Source organism: Lepisma saccharinum, chromosome 13 (assembly GCF_977018435.1).
Source record: "Lepisma saccharinum chromosome 13, izLepSacc3.1, whole genome shotgun sequence".
NCBI lineage: Eukaryota > Metazoa > Arthropoda > Insecta > Zygentoma > Lepismatidae > Lepisma > Lepisma saccharinum.
In genome coordinates, this window is record NC_139241.1 from 79,242,871 (window position 1) to 79,265,379 (window position 22,509).

Consider the following 22,509-nt stretch of genomic DNA (forward strand, 5'->3'; position numbering starts at 1 on the left):
ATGAACCGCATAGGCTCCATCCTGACTCTTTTGCCGCAAATTCAGAGTGTTTGATATTTAATTGATCTATCAAATTGCCTATTATTTTGTCTGAATTTGAATTTGAATATACAGGTACAGTTTCTGTTATGTGGGGCTGTGTAAATTTTGTGCCATTTGGTTTCTTATATTGTACAAACAATTTGAGGGATAGCTTATAAGAGCCATTTTGTGCATTAAGAATTGCCTGCAGATCAGAATTTATACTGTTCAAGAAATTCTCAATGCCCCATCTTGGCTCCGATACAAACCGGTAATCCCTAAGTTGGGCATTAAAACTGCTACGGATAGGTGCATGGCGTAGCTGTTTTGCTGCTCTGGTATTAACAGGTGCTTCGTGCCTTCTTTTCTGAGCAGATGTGGATGGTTGAGAGGGCAATGCAGAGCAAGTATCTTTATGTTTATATGTAAAATATTCCATGTTATATTTTCTATTGCATTTGGGGCAAATTTTTGTGGGAGTTTTGTATTTGTCCGGATTACAAATTTTTTGATGTCTGGCCCAATTAGAGCTAAATATATTTTTATTGCATTGATTACAATATTTTTGATTCGGCATTTTTGTTGTTGTTTATTATATACAATTTCCTGGGTTTCAATTCAAAACTTTATACTGGATAAAAAATATCAGTTGGGTTCAGCACTGTGATTTGTATGTGCGTGTATGTGTGTAGGTGTGTATACACTTAATATTTCTGGCTTTGGTATTTATATAAAATTTCCTGGGATTCAAATGTAAAACCAATAGCCCACAAGTGGAAAATCATTCACACTGACCCGGCGCAAATACCTGCACGAACATGCATATCTTGAATAGCAATAACCTTGTTATGTATAACAGGCTGGGACAAATATAAGCTTGACTCTAAATATGAGTGGATTACAACAAATATTGTTCAATATGAATTTAAACCAGTAAGTATGAGAAGCACTGTATCAACACGTCTGTCCCCCTCAGTCAGTCTCACATAACTGGCTGATGCAATAATCGGGAATTTCTGTAAATACTTGCGCTGAGGAAAAAATCAATACTACCGTCTCGGGAATTGCGCACATTGCCACAGAGGGGAAACATGCAAACACAGACCAATTCTAGAGGTAGGCTCTGCATATTGCATTGTTTTAATATTAGATAATCAAATTGAATAGTATCCAATTGAACTTAAACCTGAAGTAAATATGTATAAGTGGGTATGGATACAAGTTTATAGACAAACTGATGCAATTTTTGTAAATATTAACAAATTTGCTTGAGGAGAGTTAATACTTTAAAAATTACAAAACTCTTGGGTTAGGCAGGTGCTACACTTAAACAAATGAACATGTTGAGCAAGTTTTAAGTATAGCAAATCAATCTAAGAGAGCTCTTCGTTTCTGAAAAATTCCCGAGGGCATTTTTACAAAAATCTTGAATTAGACAAGATTCCACACTTGCCCAAAAACTCATATGCTCATGTTAAGCAAGTTTTAAGTGTAGCAAAGCTGCTTGAGGGGATGCTCTTCCTTTCTCGCACTGTCCGTACCGTAAAACCCACTACTCAGCTACATTTTTTCTCGGCATTTTGAGGTGAATTTTTGAATGTGGCAACAGCGTCAGAAAAAATCGACAATAACCCTTAATTTTGCAGGAGGTTCATAAAGACAGTCTATTACATGGAAATACAGATTATCTAGATTGTATGTTATAGATATCTGCGTAATTTAATTAGTATCTGAAGAATTCAGATATCCAGATAACTAACTGACATATATGAATATATTCCTGCTAAGAGCTACGTTTTTTTAGCTGCATCGCTATTTTGTCTCGTTTGCTGCACCACTGGAAAAAGTGCCTCGTTTGCGTCACCCCCCGAACAAATCCTGTGGATATTCATGGTGTAAGAAACACCAAAATGTCATTAATTGCTGTGTAAGACACAACTTGCAGTGCAAAAAACGAGCGATGGAATTTCCACTGCACTGACAAGGGAATAGTGCCAGCAATAAATGGCTCAGTATGTTAACAGCATTGATCATCCATCGTCAGTATATAGAATCTCACCAGCAAGAAATTATTGTTACAGGAATGATAGAGTTTCTGGAATTACAATTATTTTCGCGATAGTATTTGTTCACAAATTTTAAAATTACAATACGTTTAGAACACTCAGGTTTATACGACAGTTTCCTCAATAATTTTATCATATTGCAAAAAGTATGTACGAGTTATTGACTTTCCTGCAGAAACGACAATTTTCTTTAGTTAATATACATAGTTTTCAAATTTATGTATTTCTCCTACTTTTGCGTCACTTTTCTGTAACTTTTGCTAATCATGACATCTTCATCCTTCGCCGTTTTCTGCCTCTGGCTGGGTCAGCATAGAAGTCAAGCCTCTCCATTTTCCCTGGTCTTTCACAACTCTTCTCTTTCCAAGGTTCCAATCTTGTCTCCTAACACTTTCTAGTATCTGCTCTTTCCACCGACATCTCAGTCTCCCCCTTGGTCTTATTCCCACTCCTTGTGCATTGTAAGCTCTTACTGGTAGTCTTTCTGCATCCATCCTCCTCATGTGTCCAAACCATCTCACCTGTGCCTGATCTATTCTGTCCTGAAGCTTCAATACACCCACTGTCTGTCGGATCTCCTCATTTCTTATTCTATGCCTTCTAGTCTTCCTCAAAAGACTCCTTAGAAATTTAATCTCCACTGCCTGCATCTTTTCTTTGTCTCTCTATGTCATTGTCCAAGTCTCTGCTCCATACGTAATTATTGGCACATAGTATGTTACATATTACATTCTTGCATTTCATAGGTACATCCCTATTCCATATTAATCTTTTAACGCTTTGATATAGTCCACCACCATTCATTTGTCCTCTTCTGTTTACCTCCTCATCTATTCTTCCACTTCTCTCAATCATGACAATGAGGATGAATATTTTATTTAAATATTCTCTTATCTATAGTCCCTTTCTGCCACTTTCGGCTACTTGTGAGAACGAGGAAGAATGATGAATGATGAGCAGTGTGGGGAATGGAGGAGCAGGTGGATCTGATCCTCCCAACTTGGCGTCTTTCCTAGTTTTTGTTGTGAGTCCATTTTAAGCATAGATAATCTGATTGAGACTGGATCCTAACCACTATATGCCTCTGCTGGGTATAGAACCTGGAGCCCTTTTGTAGTCAAAGGACTCCAGGTTCTTTTCATTCAAAAGGTTGACTTCATATCAGTCCATAAAAAAATGAAATATTTATTCTCAAGAAAAATATGTTGATGTGAACATAAATACGTAATCCTACCAAATTTGATTTGTGTATAGTTGTAATAATTAATTTGGGCAACACCCTAATTGCAATATTTATATATCAAATTTGAATTGGTATGCCACTTGCGTAGGTATGGTATTCTCAAAAACTATTGTAAAAATAAGTAACTGAAGTAACATTGCTATCAAAATTATCGAATGACTGGAATCATGATAAAAAATAACAATCTATTTACCAGTAGTAGGGGATTTTTTTAATACCCATATCATTGTTTTCATTTTTTTATGCAGAAGTAGCGCAAAAAGTAGCGAAGTAGTGCAAAAAGTAGCGAAGTAGCGAGTAGCGAACAGGAGTAGCGTAGCGAGCTACTTTTTGGTAAATGTAGCTGTAGCTGTAGTGAAGCTACATTTTGGAAGAGTAGCTGTAGCTGCAGCGAAGCTACTTTTAAAATGTAGCGTTCCGATCACTGCTAAAATGTCTACATATGCAACGTTGTCTTGCTTTCGACTTTCATAACATTTTTGACTGTGTGTGTGTCGAACCCAGTAGGCTTAATTAAAAGTATTTTATTTTATGCCATGAAATTCTCTGACTGCATACACATAATTTGGTCCTGGCACAACTAAAGCATCACTGAAAACTTTGATTTTCAGTTGATCTGTGCAGGTTATTTATTTTTTAATAAACCACTTCAATACCCGCTACTGCTGAAATATTCACTTTAGAGAGAGACACCTTCGATATCTTCGGTCCTCGACCCGAACTAGCACTGCACTGAGACTCCGGAAGTTTCGCTGTCGTCAATGTCTTCAGCTTTGGACCCGAACTGGAACTAGTATTAGACTTCGTGACTTTATGGTATATATTTTATATAGCAGTGGCGGCCGGCGGCAAGTATGATGGGTAGTGCCAACGTGATCAAGAAATAGAAAATAAAAGAACTCCGCAATGCCCCGCTCCCTCCTTGAGGTTGCCCCACTGGCCAAGATGTTTATCCTCGTTTGGTAACGTGGAAAACGGTGTGCGTTTAAGTAATAACACACTAATACAATTCATCTTCACTCACTAACCTATCTTTGTACACTACAGGACACTTCACTAAAAACACAATTACAAGAGGAAGGGAAAACAACTCTTCTCACCTTCTCCTCCCCCATGCACACGTATTCCAACTGGATGTTGAAAATATTCTAGACATTTGATGTAAGAAGAAATTGTCGAAATGCAAAGAAAACTCGCATCACCATAGGATTTTTTACTTTTATATTTTTAAAAAGTCTGGATGGCCCTCTAGGCGCATATATCTTTTATCAAAATGTTCATTTAACTTTGGAAAAATACTAGGTTAGTTTCTCCAAAAGTTGGCAGAAAAGTAGATAGTACCTCTTTCAAGAATTACTTCCCTAACGGGTCTTACAAATCCGTCGTACTTAGCGACTTATCTCTGAAGATGGCAACTGCGTCAACACTGCGAAAGTTCCCTCGCTGTGCCAAAGCGAAAACGGGCACGGGTGGTGTCTTATGGGCTAACACCACCCCCTGGCACCTTCTTCCCGGCTCTTGGTGGAAATGTTACTCGCCGAGACTTCTCACGTGTTTCAACTTGGTTAGGCCAGCTCTTGAGTGGCGCGGACCGCTGCCTCGCCGAGGGTACGAAACAGCTGGCGATGCAGTGAGGAGGTTCTGTTCATATCTAGTCTGTGGTTGGGGCGGTCGTCACGTCAGCTTGACCGATTGCAAGATTCGAATCTCCTTGTCTGTAAACTATTAATGTATTAATTGTAACGTACAGCTCATTGTGCTGCATAAAAGGGCTTTGCCTCTAAGGAAGTGAAAAAAAAACAACAGAACTCAAGCAGGAAGTAAGGACTTACGTCACATACACTTGTCTCATCCTTGACGCGTGTGATAAAGACAAGGCCCTTCCCCCCCCCTTCTTCTTAGTCAAGGGCAAGGTTACCGTAAAGGCGACCAACAGGAAGTTGAGGTGGTTTAGTAAAAATAAACAAGGCCAAGACCTTGGCCCTGACAACAGGCCTCAAGGCCTCCTAACCACAAGAAAACCTCCGTCAGGGCCAGCAAGGCCAAATGGACAGATTACGAAAATAGCCACAAGGTTGGGAGCACTAAGAGCTGGGTTGAGGACGAAGACAAGGTCGTATTGTGAATATATACTTCTTGCAAAACGAGGTTCGGGGTCTGTGTCCTGCCGGCTTGTGTGACGACGAGAGGCCGCCCTGCCTGACGCCGCTGCTATCTTAGAGGGTAAGACCCATTTTTACTAAGTGGTCTCTCCACTTAGAACTTGTCTATTAGCTATAATCAGGATATGGCCATGAAGCTAGCAATCAGTACTTAGGTACTATAGTGTAGGTCTAAGATAATAAACATATGTCATGACACGAAACAATGCCTTTTTAGTTGAAGAGTTAGTGTTAAGTTCTTAGTTATTAGAAACCCCACGCAAAAGCGTTACATTTGGTGGAGGTGCGATCTCTGCTTTATCCAGCAGAGGGCCGATCCCAGTTAAACCCCTTTTAACCCCCCAACCCCAAAATTGGTTGTCTAGATACTTTGATTCTAGGTTCCGTGTTGTCTCTTGTGGTTTGTTGGCAGTCTTTGGTTCAAAAGTGTTATTCCTCTTTTTGTCGCTTTCTGTCGTATTGGTTCCGCTTTGGTTTGTCTTGAAGTATCCGCTTTGCTCATTGTCCGGAATTATGTAGGTTTAATGGTTCTCTGGTAGTACTTGTAGCCTATTACACTTTGGTATGTTACCGCGCCATCTTAAAATTTCTGCTAGGAAAACAGGTTCAGTGACATTGTCTACGTTATCAGGAGTTGCATCACGGAACACTCCAGTATGTAACTTTTATTTTTGGGTTGGACCACATAAGTTTTATATGCCATTAGCGGTTTGTGCTAATCCTTCGTTGCGAGACCGCATCATTTTAGGCGCAGACTTCTTTAATTGCTTTGTTAGATATTTGAACTCGTCCGGAGTAGTGTTACGTAAACCACAACCTTCCTTTGTACCTTATATTCGGGAAAGGTACACACCTATGGTGAATAACGAGATCCGAACCCTAGTACGGAAAGACGACCGAAGCAGAAGCACGACTAGACGATCGTCACCCGAAAAAGACTCTAAACGTATAAACACGGCATCAATAAAGGTTCCAAGCACTTTCATGCCTCCTAAGAAATTCGTCGCATTTGTTTCCGAAACTATTCGCGACCGAAACTTGCATACTGTCGTTTCCAGAACACAAAAGGAAAAGACAACGGAAGAAGCACCGAGCGCGATTAACGATAACCTCCCTTCGGGTAGGAAGAGCACTGCTATGACATATTCCAGTGACGTAGCAGATAAGACTCTATTTGAGGAACTTCCGCACATGAACAAGGAGGAAAACAGGAAATGTTCGTCCGCCACAACCAAGCTAAAAGTCTTATCTTCGCATTCGGTGGTATTGGAGCCATACGAATATTCGGAATTAACTATAACTTTTGCTACAGCTGTTCCCAACAATGAGGATTTTATCCTTGAAACGAATAATGGTCTCTATGACCAGTATCGTTGCTTAGTCCCTCGCTTGTTAATAAATTCGTACACAACGACTCATATCCCAATCATTAACATGAATCATTTTCCGGTCACTTTTCCACAGAATTATGTAATTGGTATTTTATGCAAGCCAAAAATAATCTTTCCTTCTTCCCCTCGTCAGGATGAAATGCATCATCACGTGGATGTAATAAAGGATGAAAACCTGAAAAGTTCTTTCAAATTTGAAGACAAAGAATTCAACGTTGAGACCGACTTAGATATTTCATCTGATATCACGGACGAACAAAAACGCGAATTACTGACTATTTTGGAGAAATATAAGCACTGTTTTGCATCCTCGCCGGAACAACTTGGTGTCACAAACGCCTATGAAGTTACAATTCCGCTCACAGATGATATTCCAGTTAGACGCACTCCATACAGGGTTTCTCCTAAACAACGTGATTTCATCGAGTCGGAATTGAAGAAAATGCTTTCCTTAGGTATTATCCAGGAATCTGAGTCTGAATATGGAGCACCTATTATCCTTGTAGCGAAAAAAGACGGTTCTTGTCGCATGGTAGTAGATTTTCGCGGGATTAACTCGAAAATGAAGGTTCCAAACTATTGTTTACCAGTTATATCAGATATCATTCACTATCTAAGTGGAGTAAAATACATATCTACGTTAGACCTCTTTTCAGCGTACCATCAGTTAAAAATTGCAGAGAAAGATAGGCATAAAACAGCCCTAGTGACCCCTCTTGGAACATATGAGTATACTCGGCTTCCTTTTGGGTTGGCGAACGCCCCAGCAGCATTTCAAAGGTGTGTAGATAAAGTTTTTGCAGGTCTTAAATGGAACAGTTTATGTGTCTTCCTGGATGACATAATAGTATTTAGCGAAACTTGGGAACAACATTTGGAGAGACTGGAAAAAATGTTTCTCGCTCTGGACCGAGCTAACTTAAAAGCTAAGCCTAGTAAATGTCACTTTGCTTACGCGGAAACAGAAATATTAGGACATGTAATAGGAAGAAACGGAGTCGCCACCGATCCGAAAAAGGTAGCAGCTATAAAGAAAATTCCAGTTCCAACGAACCTAAAACAGGTTAGATCGTTTCTTGGTTGTGCAAATTTTTTTCGTCGGTTTATAGAGGGCTTTTCATTAATTGCCAAACCTCTTACCGATCTTACAAAGAAAGGTGTACCATTTCTTATGGGTGATCATCAAATCAAAGCTTTTAACAAACTGAAAGAACGTTTGTCGTCCGCCCCTGTGCTACGACATTTTGATCCCAAATTGCCAATCGAATTACATTGTGATTCTTCAACAATGGGCTTCGGTTCAATGCTCTGTCACGTGACACGAGATCCAAATAATAAAAAGAAAACTATAACCCAGCCAGTTTCATTTTGTTCACGATTATTCACGGGACCACAGGTTAATTACAGTATTTGCGAAAAAGAAGTATACTGTCTTGTATTCTCTGTGCTTCACTTTCGTCAATACTTGACAGACACTTTCTTCACAGCAGTAGTAGATAGTGCAGGAGCTTGTTGGTTACGAACAGCTAAGGATCTCACCAATCGCTTGGCTCGCTGGAGCATACGGCTTTCTGAATTTAAGTTCTCAATTAGACACCGTCCAGGACGTCTTAATTGCGTGCCGGACTGTCTATCTCGCACTGCATCAGCTCCTTTAACAGACGAGGAACGTGATTTCATTGATCATGGGGATATAGTCGAGACTATAGATCAACAGGTTGATCTTGGGTCAACTGACCGCGCTACCATGATACGAAATCGCCAGATGCAGGATCCAGAAGTCAAGGCACTAATAGAATTAAAAGAACGCGACCCATCCCATCTATCTGTTCGTTATTACGAACTAGATAACGGAGTGCTATATAAGCGCAATACAGGCAGAAAGCTTCTGGTAATTCCCGATAACATGATACATGATGTGCTAACAGAGGTGCATGACTCACCGTACACCGGAGGACACTTAGGTCAAACTAAATGTTTGCAGAAGGTAAATGAAAGATATTACTGGAGAACATCGCGAAATGACGTAATACATTACGTACGCTCGTGCCTGATCTGTCAAGAGAAAAACGCACCATCAGGAATGAAACAGGGTTATCTTCACCCTCTTCCGATGGGAAATATTTGTGAATCTTGGAGTTCAGATGTATTCGGACCAATAACGCCATCCAATGGTTACAAGTATATTTTGTTTGCTGTAGATTCACTCTCATCTTGGGTGGTTGCTCAACCTCTCAGAAGCTTATCTGCAAAGAAAATCGCTACCTTCTTTGTCCAGAAAATTTTTACAGTATATGGTCCAGTGTCCACTATTCTTACGGACCGTGGTTCTGTTTACCAAGCTGCCTTGGTGGAAAATATATTGAACGAACTTAAAATCAAACATCTGAATACCAGCGGCTATCACCCTCAGTGTAATGGAAAAGCAGAACGCGTAAATAGGAGCATTGCTAATATGCTCAGTAAATATACCGCTAAACATCAGAAAGACTGGGCGTCTTATCTGAATCTTGCAGTATATGCTTACAACTGTAGTCCCTTGGAAGGGTTATCAGGTTTATCTCCCTACGAAATCATGTATGGTCGTAAACCAAATTTTCCACTAGAAATAGGATTGAATTCAAATCCTGTAGACTCATTCTCTGAAAATTTTCGGAAACATGCACGAACCATTCGTGATATAGCTAAAGAACTGCACAGTAAACGGCACCAGAACTCAAAACATCGGTACGACAATAACCGTCAAGAACCATCATTTGTTGTAGGTGACCTTGTTATGGTTTACATGCCTGCAAAACAAAAAGGACTTTCCGACAAGTTACGACGTAAATATGATGGTCCATTTTCAATTACAAATGTCAGAGGAAAGAATGTTTATGATGTGGAACGAGTGAAGGGAAAGAAAACACTACGTGTGAACATTTCTCGCTTAAAGCAATACTGGCCACGATCAGGTATTTCACAGTAAAGCAAGTTATTTTATGCACCAAGGTTAATCGGGACGCCGATTAAAAACGTATTTAAATATAGTAGAATCATATATTATATAAAAAGGGTTTAGTTTCGAACATGGTTCTTTTAATTACCAGGCAAGTAGTTGCTACTTTTCATCGCATTCAGGAGAAATTCATTTCAGGGGCAATATATATATATTTGTTATTTCGCTTAGGAGAAACAACAGCAGTATCTGGTTCTCAATTATTTTTCCTCCTCTGTTTATAGTGGATATTTCTATGGCTATCGCCACACAGGGAAGAAAGAAGGAATGAGCGATCTCAACTGTCTAGACAAACAACATATGCATGCAACTCGCTTCCTGACAACTTCCTCGTGCCGTGGCGATAGGCTCTTATCCCAGGCTCCGCGTGTTATCTATCAACCGAGTTGCGGTCTGCCTCTTATCTTATCCCTACAAGAAAGACCTAAACAAGTCGACTTCCCTATCTAATTCTCTTATTAAACTTTCCAGAATAAAATAGCACACGATTGTTTCTTAAACTTGTTTTATTCGGTTATAGTAGCCCAAATTACAGATATACATATCTACTATAACATGCCATATGCATTATAGTCACAAAAATAAATGTTTTCTTTTTTTTCAGTTGCCATAATTAAAAGACTTTCTTAGGAAGGTAGGAAAACAGTTCTATTTTTGTGCCTTACGCTACGCGTATATACGCTTCGCCTTCATAAGACACGAAAGCACGCCAGTTGGCTAATCATCGCGCTTACGCTGTTTTAGCATTTTTTTTCCTTTCTATCTACCCATTATTGTTACTATTATTTTAACTCTTTTAATATATATTTATCTATGTCTACCGGTTATCTGGGAAAAATTGTAATAGAAGGATTGGAATTAGTAATTACTCCTGCTGGGCCCCAATTTCAATCCATCATTCAAGGAATAGCTTCGCAGCTAAACGTTTCTCCATCGAGAGTTCTTGAACCAGTTAAAGTAGAAACAATTAACAAATATCTTTCAGTGTTATTTAAAACTCAGTCGGCCGACAAATTCTTCACGGATTGCACTGAAATTGCCCGTAATTTTATACGCATTCATATGAAAGCTGGTATTTATAGGAATTTTCCGATTAGCATCGGCGATAAAAGTAACACGGAAGTATTGCAACTTTTGCAACAGTTGGATACCCTCTTAGCTGCAGAGGCGCCAAAAGAACGTTCCCCCTTGGAGTAACTACTACTCTCGGAACTTACTTAAGCATTCATGAAGTAAAAATGTGAAAGGCAATTTTAACACAGATTATAGATATGTAAAAGTTTTATTGCGTCAAGAAAGAAAGCGTCGTCTACGTTAGTAGGCCTATCTCTATATTATAATCTTACCTGTAGATAAACAACATTTCTTTTTAGGGGGTACACAAGTTTTATCACGTTTTAATTTAACTTGGTCTTAATGATGCAGTATGGCAATTAATGTTGACCATTGGTTATTTCGATTGAGCACAGAAATTTTCGAAATTCCAAGTGTTGGAAATATTAGAGACTCCGTGTGTGAGCAAGTAGTTTTTTCGGAGCTATTGTTATTTGTAAAGTTTGTCAACGCTTGCGCAGTTACAGTTGAGAGAAAGAACGCCTTTCTTGAGGATTCCCTTTTATGTATTCAAACGTTTATTTTTAGATGTTACCAGCTCTATCACTTGGAATTCCATTTTGATTGTGAGTTCAACGTTTCCTTCCAAACATTGGATTTATATGCTTACTAACATGAGTTCTGATACCGTTCCCATTCACATTGACGAGAGCAGTCAAGATTCTATTTCTAGCCTTTCGACTGTTCTTGTTCATGCTTTTCCTGATGACATGTCCATCTCGGATGGCTCAATGGATAATATATCACTTCTTGTGAATGACGATGAATTTGCCCGGGGCATACTTCCAGAAGTTCCCAATTTACCTTTACATTTGTATTCACCAACCATGATGGATATTCAAGACGCTTTTATGCCAATAGGCCATGATGAGGAAATCGAATTATTAATTTTTACCTTTATGCATATCGATTTCGTACAGGCCTTTGTAACAGTGGAAAATGTGCACATAGATGAGGGCATTGATATCCTGCCCGCAGTCCTACCACGGGACTCTGCGGCTTTTCTTTATGTTGTCCATGACATTATTACATTCCTACGTGAGGGTCTACGTAGACTGGTGACTTCCGAGTCACGGACAACCTGGCTCGAAGAGAGAGCTATAGAGCTACGGAATTACATTGGGTCCATTGTTCAGGTGGCAGGAGATCTATGGACTCTTCATACCTGCCTCGATACTACAAACGGGTCATTGCATTACTGGCCTGTCTACCTTGAAGCTAGGGTAGGCTTATACGAACCGTAGTTCATTTATTGTGTATATACATATGAGTATTTGTACAGCTAGTTATGTTCGCGGTCTTATTCGACCTTGCTGAAGTACTCATATTATATCTACCTATACATATTTTTTCTCATTATTATTTTTATTATTATTATTATATTGTTATTATTATTGGCAAAGTTATTACTGTAGGTGTTCAACCTTTGCCACTATTGTAATGTCTCGTACCAATATTATCATATATTCTTCTGAGTATTATTATTATTATTAATAATATTATTAGTTATTGTTGTTTAGTTTTGCAACCGAGTGTCGTTTAGCGTTCATTTACAACCCATAGCATTTTCAACATGCTTTCCTTCAACCCTACAATGTCTGGCTATTGTCTAGGTCACAACTTATGTTACGTGTTTTAATTGCTTCGGGTCGAAGCAATAATTCCCAGGGGAGATATATAAGTGTATAGTATGGGCACTTATGCTATCTCTAGTTTCAGATATTCAAGATGCTTTTGGTATACCTAATTTTATTTTTGGATGATGTTTGGACCATCCCAACCATTAGGCTCATGCCTGGAGCTTACTGGCGCCAACTACCCAAGGTCATCCTCTATGAAGGAAGCGTCCCCCTTACCTACATGGAGTCTCTACCCGACCAAGATATTGTTGACTATTCTATGATGAACTTCGCTAAAAAGGATAAGGTAAATTACGTGGAAACAAACCACGAGGTAGAAATATTTCATTCCTTGGACAAAATGGTAAGTGAATTTCAACACTTATTTAGTGTTCATTTGAATAATACATATGTTGAATTTCCTCCACCTCCTGAGGAGTATTCCAGGGCTAAACGTGGACTTGGACTAAATTTCATTGGAAACTTTGCTAACTGGTGCTGCGGTATTTTGAGTGAGAACCAATTCCATGAACTTTTGGTGAATGAACACACTCTTAACGCTGAAATACATAAGGTCACGTCTAGTCTCAAAAATGAACATCAGAAAGTACACTTATTAAAAACGCAAGTTCGTAATTTAATTCAACAGACAAACGACACGCTGATTACTGTTGAAACTCAAGTAAATTTACTAAAAACTAGTTTTGGAAATAAATTGACAGAATTGGCCCAAATCACCAATAGGACGACTCAAAACTTGAATATAATGGCTTTAAGATCTCTATTATTGCATCAGCTCTTGTTAAGCTCTATGATTAATTCCGAGCTACGAGAATTAAGAACGTCATGTTTCGCAAACAAAATTCCGTTATATCTAATCAGACCTCAAACATTAAAACGAGACCTGAAACAACTAAAATTCACCTTAGCAGTAAAGGGATATCAGTTAGCTATACCTACTACTAATCTAATGAAATACTATACAGTGCCATTAGCTCATTGCTTGTTTTCACCTAAACAAGTAGTAGTCACATTAAAAATTCCGATCACGAAAATAGGTGAAAACCCTATCCTAGAAGAATTTCTTACGGTTCCATTTCGTTGGCTAAATAGCACTTGCAACATTATCCATCCGCCATTATACTCGGCAACAAGTTCAACTTCGGTTCGACTCCTGTCAGGGACCTTTTTGGCCACCTGCGACCCACACAATTCGCCAATGTGTTACTTACCTCGATTCGGTCACGATGCCACTTTAGGTTCTTCTTGTGCACAAAAGATCCGCCAAGGAGCGACTATTAGTGAGTTAGCTGGCCATTGCATGTATCAATGTTACGAAGGAAGTAACGTAATCGTGACGGAAGTATCGCAGGATCATTACGTAATCACCAACCCACCGCCCAAGATTAAAGGAGAATGCAACGGCAATGACATCATAATCGACACTTACAAAACTGAACCCGGAGCTTTGGAAGTCACCCTGCCATGTAATTGCTCATTGTCAATTACAGACGAAACTCATATTCCTAGAACTTTCCCCTGCTCTAGTGAAACGAACGACGAGCTGCATAGTTATCATATTCTGCCAGCCTCGTGGGGCAAAATACCGACGATGAAAATAGATGTATTATTTTCTGGTAGTAAGGCAGCCGAGTTTAACCATTTCAACGACTGCCTAGACGCAAAGTGGCCCACAAAAATACCATTTCTAAAGATAACAACTCAAACAGAACCGCCTGAGGAAAATAATGAATTAATTGACGATTTAGACGATTTAAACACCGACATCTATAAGGGAAACCTTTCCAAAATTTCGTTTAGTCTAATTTGGAATGTAGCACTCACTCTAATCACAGCATGGTTGATATACAAATATCGCTTATTGGCCACACAGTTAATTGCTTTTAAACAAGTCCAACCCTCAGAAGCACTGGAACCCTCACAGGAAGTATTCCATACAATCATTGATTACTCAATAGTTATAATGATTTTAATATTAGTTCTTGTGTTTTTAATTTGGATAATCAAGAGATATAAGGAAAGTTGTTGCCAACACAAACCTAATCAGAAAGCCCCAACTGCTTCTACAAGTGTACTATTTCATAATGACAAGGTGCAACTGACACCCAAACCCCCCAAAACACCACGACCTCTGCCACGTACGTTCACACCAGCGCATAACCCGATACACATGAGCATGACAGCATGACTAGCCGTGCTGACAATCTTAGTACATTCAATTATACCAATTAATGGCTTATCAATGAAAACCTTTGTCACCCCGGGAATTTATATGACAGAAATAGATCCCCCTATCTTATATACAACTTCTGTTCCTCTGCTGTACCGTTTACAGTACAATGCAGCCTTTACTGAGATTGTTGATTGGGAAAATTTACCCTTTTCTTTAGGAAATACCACGATTGCTACTGATCCCGCATTACAAGGGTGGAGTTATTTCTTAGCTTCCAAAACTCACATTCGCTCACTTTTCCTGAAAGATCCAGATATCAACAGAATCCAAACCAGAATACGGCAATTCCCTGCCGGTGACTGGATAGATATTAAGGAGCTTGCACTAAACATTCATCCCCAAATGCTAACTATGTTAATTTCCGCTTGTCAGAATAGGAAGATTCATCCTGCTCTGTTACCATTTCACATTCTGTTACAACATATTCAAGCTCTCACCAGTAAATTACGGAATTATAACTATACTCTAGCCATACCTTCTGATAACCTCGGACAGTATTACAACACACCTATACTCGAATGCACTATTGGGCCCACATATGCCCTCATTGCATTGAAAGTACCGCTAATCCAACGACGTTCCAGAATTAGGATATTTGATCTAAAACCCCTGCCCTTCCAGCATAACGATCAAATATGTCAAGTGCAAATAGTAAAGGATACAGTTATTTTCGATGAAATCGATCAAACCTATTTCGATCATTTATGTACCTTAACCACAGACACGTTATGCTTCATCTCTCCGATTAGGAATGTAGTTACTACAGAACACCAATGTGTTAGATCAATTATTAGCGAGAATGTTTTTTTAGCTGCATCGCTATTTTGTCTCGTTTGCTGCACCACTGGAAAAAGTGCCTCGTTTGCGTCACCCCCCGAACAAATCCTGTGGATATTCATGGTGTAAGAAACACCAAAATGTCATTAATTGCTGTGTAAGACACAACTTGCAGTGCAAAAAACGAGCGATGGAATTTCCACTGCACTGACAAGGGAATAGTGCCAGCAATAAATGGCTCAGTATGTTAACAGCATTGATCATCCATCGTCAGTATATAGAATCTCACCAGCAAGAAATTATTGTTACAGGAATGATAGAGTTTCTGGAATTACAATTATTTTCGCGATAGTATTTGTTCACAAATTTTAAAATTACAATACGTTTAGAACACTCAGGTTTATACGACAGTTTCCTCAATAATTTTATCATATTGCAAAAAGTATGTACGAGTTATTGACTTTCCTGCAGAAACGACAATTTTCTTTAGTTAATATACATAGTTTTCAAATTTATGTATTTCTCCTACTTTTGCGTCACTTTTCTGTAACTTTTGCTAATCATGACATCTTCATCCTTCGCCGTTTTCTGCCTCTGGCTGGGTCAGCATAGAAGTCAAGCCTCTCCATTTTCCCTGGTCTTTCACAACTCTTCTCTTTCCAAGGTTCCAATCTTGTCTCCTAACACTTTCTAGTATCTGCTCTTTCCACCGACATCTCAGTCTCCCCCTTGGTCTTATTCCCACTCCTTGTGCATTGTAAGCTCTTACTGGTAGTCTTTCTGCATCCATCCTCCTCATGTGTCCAAACCATCTCACCTGTGCCTGATCTATTCTGTCCTGAAGCTTCAATACACCCACTGTCTGTCGGATCTCCTCATTTCTTATTCTATGCCTTCTAGTCTTCCTCAAAAGACTCCTTAGAAATTTAATCTCCACTGCCTGCATCTTTTCTTTGTCTCTCTATGTCATTGTCCAAGTCTCTGCTCCATACGTAATTATTGGCACATAGTATGTTACATATTACATTCTTGCATTTCATAGGTACATCCCTATTCCATATTAATCTTTTAACGCTTTGATATAGTCCACCACCATTCATTTGTCCTCTTCTGTTTACCTCCTCATCTATTCTTCCACTTCTCTCAATCATGACAATGAGGATGAATATTTTATTTAAATATTCTCTTATCTATAGTCCCTTTCTGCCACTTTCGGCTACTTGTGAGAACGAGGAAGAATGATGAATGATGAGCAGTGTGGGGAATGGAGGAGCAGGTGGATCTGATCCTCCCAACTTGGCGTCTTTCCTAGTTTTTGTTGTGAGTCCATTTTAAGCATAGATAATCTGATTGAGACTGGATCCTAACCACTATATGCCTCTGCTGGGTATAGAACCTGGAGCCCTTTTGTAGTCAAAGGACTCCAGGTTCTTTTCATTCAAAAGGTTGACTTCATATCAGTCCATAAAAAAATGAAATATTTATTCTCAAGAAAAATATGTTGATGTGAACATAAATACGTAATCCTACCAAATTTGATTTGTGTATAGTTGTAATAATTAATTTGGGCAACACCCTAATTGCAATATTTATATATCAAATTTGAATTGGTATGCCACTTGCGTAGGTATGGTATTCTCAAAAACTATTGTAAAAATAAGTAACTGAAGTAACATTGCTATCAAAATTATCGAATGACTGGAATCATGATAAAAAATAACAATCTATTTACCAGTAGTAGGGGATTTTTTTAATACCCATATCATTGTTTTCATTTTTTTATGCAGAAGTAGCGCAAAAAGTAGCGAAGTAGTGCAAAAAGTAGCGAAGTAGCGAGTAGCGAACAGGAGTAGCGTAGCGAGCTACTTTTTGGTAAATGTAGCTGTAGCTGTAGTGAAGCTACATTTTGGAAGAGTAGCTGTAGCTGCAGCGAAGCTACTTTTAAAATGTAGCGTTCCGATCACTGCTAAAATGTCTACATATGCAACGTTGTCTTGCTTTCGACTTTCATAACATTTTTGACTGTGTGTGTGTCGAACCCAGTAGGCTTAATTAAAAGTATTTTATTTTATGCCATGAAATTCTCTGACTGCATACACATAATTTGGTCCTGGCACAACTAAAGCATCACTGAAAACTTTGATTTTCAGTTGATCTGTGCAGGTTATTTATTTTTTAATAAACCACTTCAATACCCGCTACTGCTGAAATATTCACTTTAGAGAGAGACACCTTCGATATCTTCGGTCCTCGACCCGAACTAGCACTGCACTGAGACTCCGGAAGTTTCGCTGTCGTCAATGTCTTCAGCTTTGGACCCGAACTGGAACTAGTATTAGACTTCGTGACTTTATGGTATATATTTTATATAGCAGTGGCGGCCGGCGGCAAGTATGATGGGTAGTGCCAACGTGATCAAGAAATAGAAAATAAAAGAACTCCGCAAGGCCCCGCTCCCTCCTTGAGGTTGCCCCACTGGCCAAGATGTTTATCCTCGTTTGGTAACGTGGAAAACGGTGTGCGTTTAAGTAATAACACACTAATACAATTCATCTTCACTCACTAACCTATCTTTATACACTACAGGACACTTCACTAAAAACACAATTACAAGAGGAAGGGAAAACAACTCTTCTCACCTTCTCCTCCCCCATGCACACGTATTCCAACTGGATGTTGAAAATATTCTAGACATTTGATGTAAGAAGAAATTGTCGAAATGCCAAAGAAAACTCGCATCACCATAGGATTTTTTACTTTTATATTTTTAAAAAGTCTGGATGGCCCTCAAGGCGCATATACCTTTTATCAAAATGTTCATTTAACTTTGGAAAAATACTAGGTTCGTTTCTCCAAAAGTTGGCAGAAAAGTAGATACTACCTCTTTCAAGAATTACTTCCCTAACGGGTCTTACAAATCCGTCGTACTTAGCGACTTATCTCTGAAGATGGCAACTGCGTCAACACTGCGAAAGTTCCCTCGCTGTGCCAAAGCGAAAACGGGCACGGGTGGTGTCTTATGGGCTAACACCACCCCCTGGCACCTTCTTCCCGGCTCTTGGTGGAAATGTTACTCGCCGAGACTTCTCACGTGTTTCAACTTGGTTAGGCCAGCTCTTGAGTGGCGCGGACCGCTGCCTCGCCGAGGGTACGAAACAGCTGGCGATGCAGTGAGGAGGTTCTGTTCATATCTAGTCTGTGGTTGGGGCGGTCGTCACGTCAGCTTGACCGATTGCAAGATTCGAATCTCCTTGTCTGTAAACTATTAATGTATTAATTTAACAATACTTGGGCTATGTATGCATTTCTTCTGAGGGTAGTGCCATGGCACGGCGGCTCTCCCCCTTGAGCCGCCGCTGGTATTTAGTGCTTTTCATTTACGAATCACTTGATCTTATAAAGCTACCAATGGACACTGACAGATCACTAATCGATTGTATGAATTGTCACGCTTAACTCTTAAGTCTCATTAAGCGATTCTGTTGTACAGATCAACCGGGAAATTGTAGCCGTGTATTTATATCCTCATTATATTCTAGAATGTTCCGCAGATAAAACGATTCGTAAATATTGCCAGTAGTTCGACTCCTTTCTTATTCAAGAACGTTCCCTCTCTCGCTTTCCAGAGATTAAAAATTACAACGAATTGCCATACGTGTGGCGCTACCTTTGCTGTGCAGCTTCCAAATGCTGACAAGTCTCTATATAGTGCTCAAGTTCGCTGCGACAACACCGAAAGCGCAAGAAAAGTTTACATGCAATATTATCAACAACAAGGTTATAGAACATTCTCAGTCTTGCCGTAATAAGTATTTCTTATCGTTCCATTATTCAAGAAGACAAAAACCTAATTTTATGTAGTGTTTAGTGAAAAAAAAAACCTGGGAGGCTATAGCCCCTGATCCTCACCATGGATATGTGCTATGACCAATAACAGGATTAAAGAACATTCTCCGTATTGCCTGGATATAATTATTTATGTCCTTAAAAGAAGGCAAAAACTTAAAGTTATATAGTATACGCTGAAGAAAATCCTTGGGGGGGGGGGGCCTCGATCCTCCTGATCCCCACCTTGGATACGTGCTTTCTTTTCTCGATAATTATTTCTCTCAAATTATCATCACATTATTCAAAAAGACAAAAACCTAATTTTATTAGTGTAAACTGAAAAAAACCCTGAGGGGGCTATAGCCCCCCGATCCCCACCTTGGATACGTGCCATTAACAATAACAGGGTTATATAACAATCTCCGTCTTGCCTCGCTAATTATTTATCTCCTTAAATTATTGTCACATTATTCAAAAAGCCAAAAACCTAATTTTATCTAGTGTAAACTGAAAAAATTCTTGGCTTGAGTCACCTGATCCCCACCTTGGATACGCGCTATTGACAATAACAGGGTTACAGAACATTCTCCGTCTTGCCTCGATAATTATCTCTCTCCTTAAATTATCATCACATTGTTTCATTTCACAAGAAACCTCATTTTATCTCGTGTAAACCAAAAACTTTCGGAGGGGCTCGGGCTCCCTAAGACCCTTGGATACGTGCCTGCTCGTAATGAAAAAAATTGGCATTGCTTTCATGAAAAAAACGTGAATACACCTTAAAAAATGTTCCGCGAAGCAGATAGGTAAGCACGAATGTCAAAAATTGACGAAACGAAGAAGTTACAGGTGTCCGATGCATAGTAAATTTTTTACCACAAAGACCATTCTATTCTATTCTATTTACAAGTTTGATAATTACCTTTGGTACTATTATCGTATGGGTGAAACACCTACGAATCATATATTTCGGACTTCTTTACATTGCTAACGTGTTGCGGAACATTTCTTAAGGCGAAATAATGCATTTCTAACTAAGATAATGTTTATTTTCTCTATTTACGAGTACTTACTGGTACTTGTTGTTTCGAATCTGTAACACATTATGGCCGTGATAGCATACTGGTTTTGGGGGCGTTCTGAGAGTGTTTTGTCGATTTATGCAGTGGTGCAACCTCGTTCACCGGAAAATATCTACTTTCGTGTCCCTATTTGAAATTATACGTCGCATTTACGTGTAGAACTTGTAAAATAACCTTGCGATTTACCACGTTCATTGTCCATACACAGCAATTCGGAACCATCTTTCTTTCGCAGTTCGGAACCATCTTTCTTTCGCAATTCGTTAATGCTCTTCCTTTACGCACAACACTCTTGCAACCTTGAATATTGACGTCAGACGAGGAATGCCTACGTGGTTAGGTTAGGCCTGTTAGGTTAGGTTCCATTAGCATAAATACAAAGAAAAAATAATATTTTCGCTAAGAGACGCGTTACCTTTGTATTGCCTAACATGAAAAAGGTCTCTCCTGTGACGTCAGAACACAATGTTGCTAGAGTGTTGTGCGATAAGTGACACCCATTCGGGTCGGAACCATCTTTCTTTGTTAATGCTCTTCCTTTACGCACAACCATCTTGCAACCTTGAATATTGACGTCAGACGAGGAATGCCTACGTGGTTAGGTTAGGCCTGTTGGGTTAGGTTCCATTAGCATAGATACAAAGAAAAATTATTATTTTCTTTCGAAATTTGTTAATGCTCTTCCTTTACGCACAACACTCTTGCAACCTTGAATATTGACGTCAGACGAGGAATGCCTACGTGGTTAGGTTAGGCCTGTTGGGTTAGGTTTCATTAGCATAGATACAAAGAAAAATTATTATTTTCTTTCGAAATTTGTTAATGCCCTTCCTTTACGCACAACACTCTTGCAACCTTGAATATTGACGTCAGACGAGGAATGCCTACGTGGTTAGGTTAGGCCTGTTGGGTTAGGTTCCATTAGCATAGATACAAAGAAAAATTATTATTTTCGCTAAGAGACGCGTTAGCTTGTATTGCCTAACATGAAAAAGATCTTTCCTGTGACGTCAGAACACAATGTTGCTACAGTGTTGTGCGATAAGTGACACCCATTCGGGTCGGAACCATCCTACTTTCGTAATTCGTTAATTCTCTTCCTTTACGCACAACAATCTTGCAACCTTGAATATTGACGTCAGACGAGGAATGCCTACGTGGTTAGGTTAGGCCTGTTAGGTTAGGTTCCATTAGCATTTTTGCAAACAAAAATTGTAAAAACAGTTATCTCCTGTGACGTCCGAACACAATGTTGCTACAATGTTGTGCGATAAGTGACACCCATTCGGGAAAAATGGCTTGTTCCGAACTCGACAGGTGGTTCTAGTGAAAACACGGCGAGGCTGAAACACTGGCTACGGGGTTGCATCGTCTTAACACACGGAACATTGCACTCTCATGCAAAAAGCAAATGGCGGGAGCAGAAACAGCGTGTCGGACAGAGATTTTCGCAGAAAACAAAACGCATTCACATTAAAATGGATCAAATCTACATTCAGGAACTTCCAAAACGCTCAAGAAAATGATTTCCGTAAGTACTTTCTCCTGTAAATTTGAAGGAAATTTGAAGGAATCCGTTTTACCCATACGATAATGTTACAGAACATTCTCCGTCTTGCCTCGATAATTATCTCTCTCCTTAAATTATCATCACATTGTTTCATTTCACAAGAAACCTCATTTTATCTCGTGTAAACCAAAAACTTTCGGAGGGGCTCGGGCTCCCTAAGACCCTTGGATACGTGCCTGCTCGTAATGAAAAAAATTGGCATTGCTTTCATGAAAAAAACGTGAATACACCTTAAAAAATGTTCCGCGAAGCAGATAGGTAAGCACGAATGTCAAAAATTGACGAAACGAAGAAGTTACAGGTGTCCGATGCATAGTAAATTTTTTACCACAAAGACCATTCTATTCTATTCTATTTACAAGTTTGATAATTACCTTTAATATGT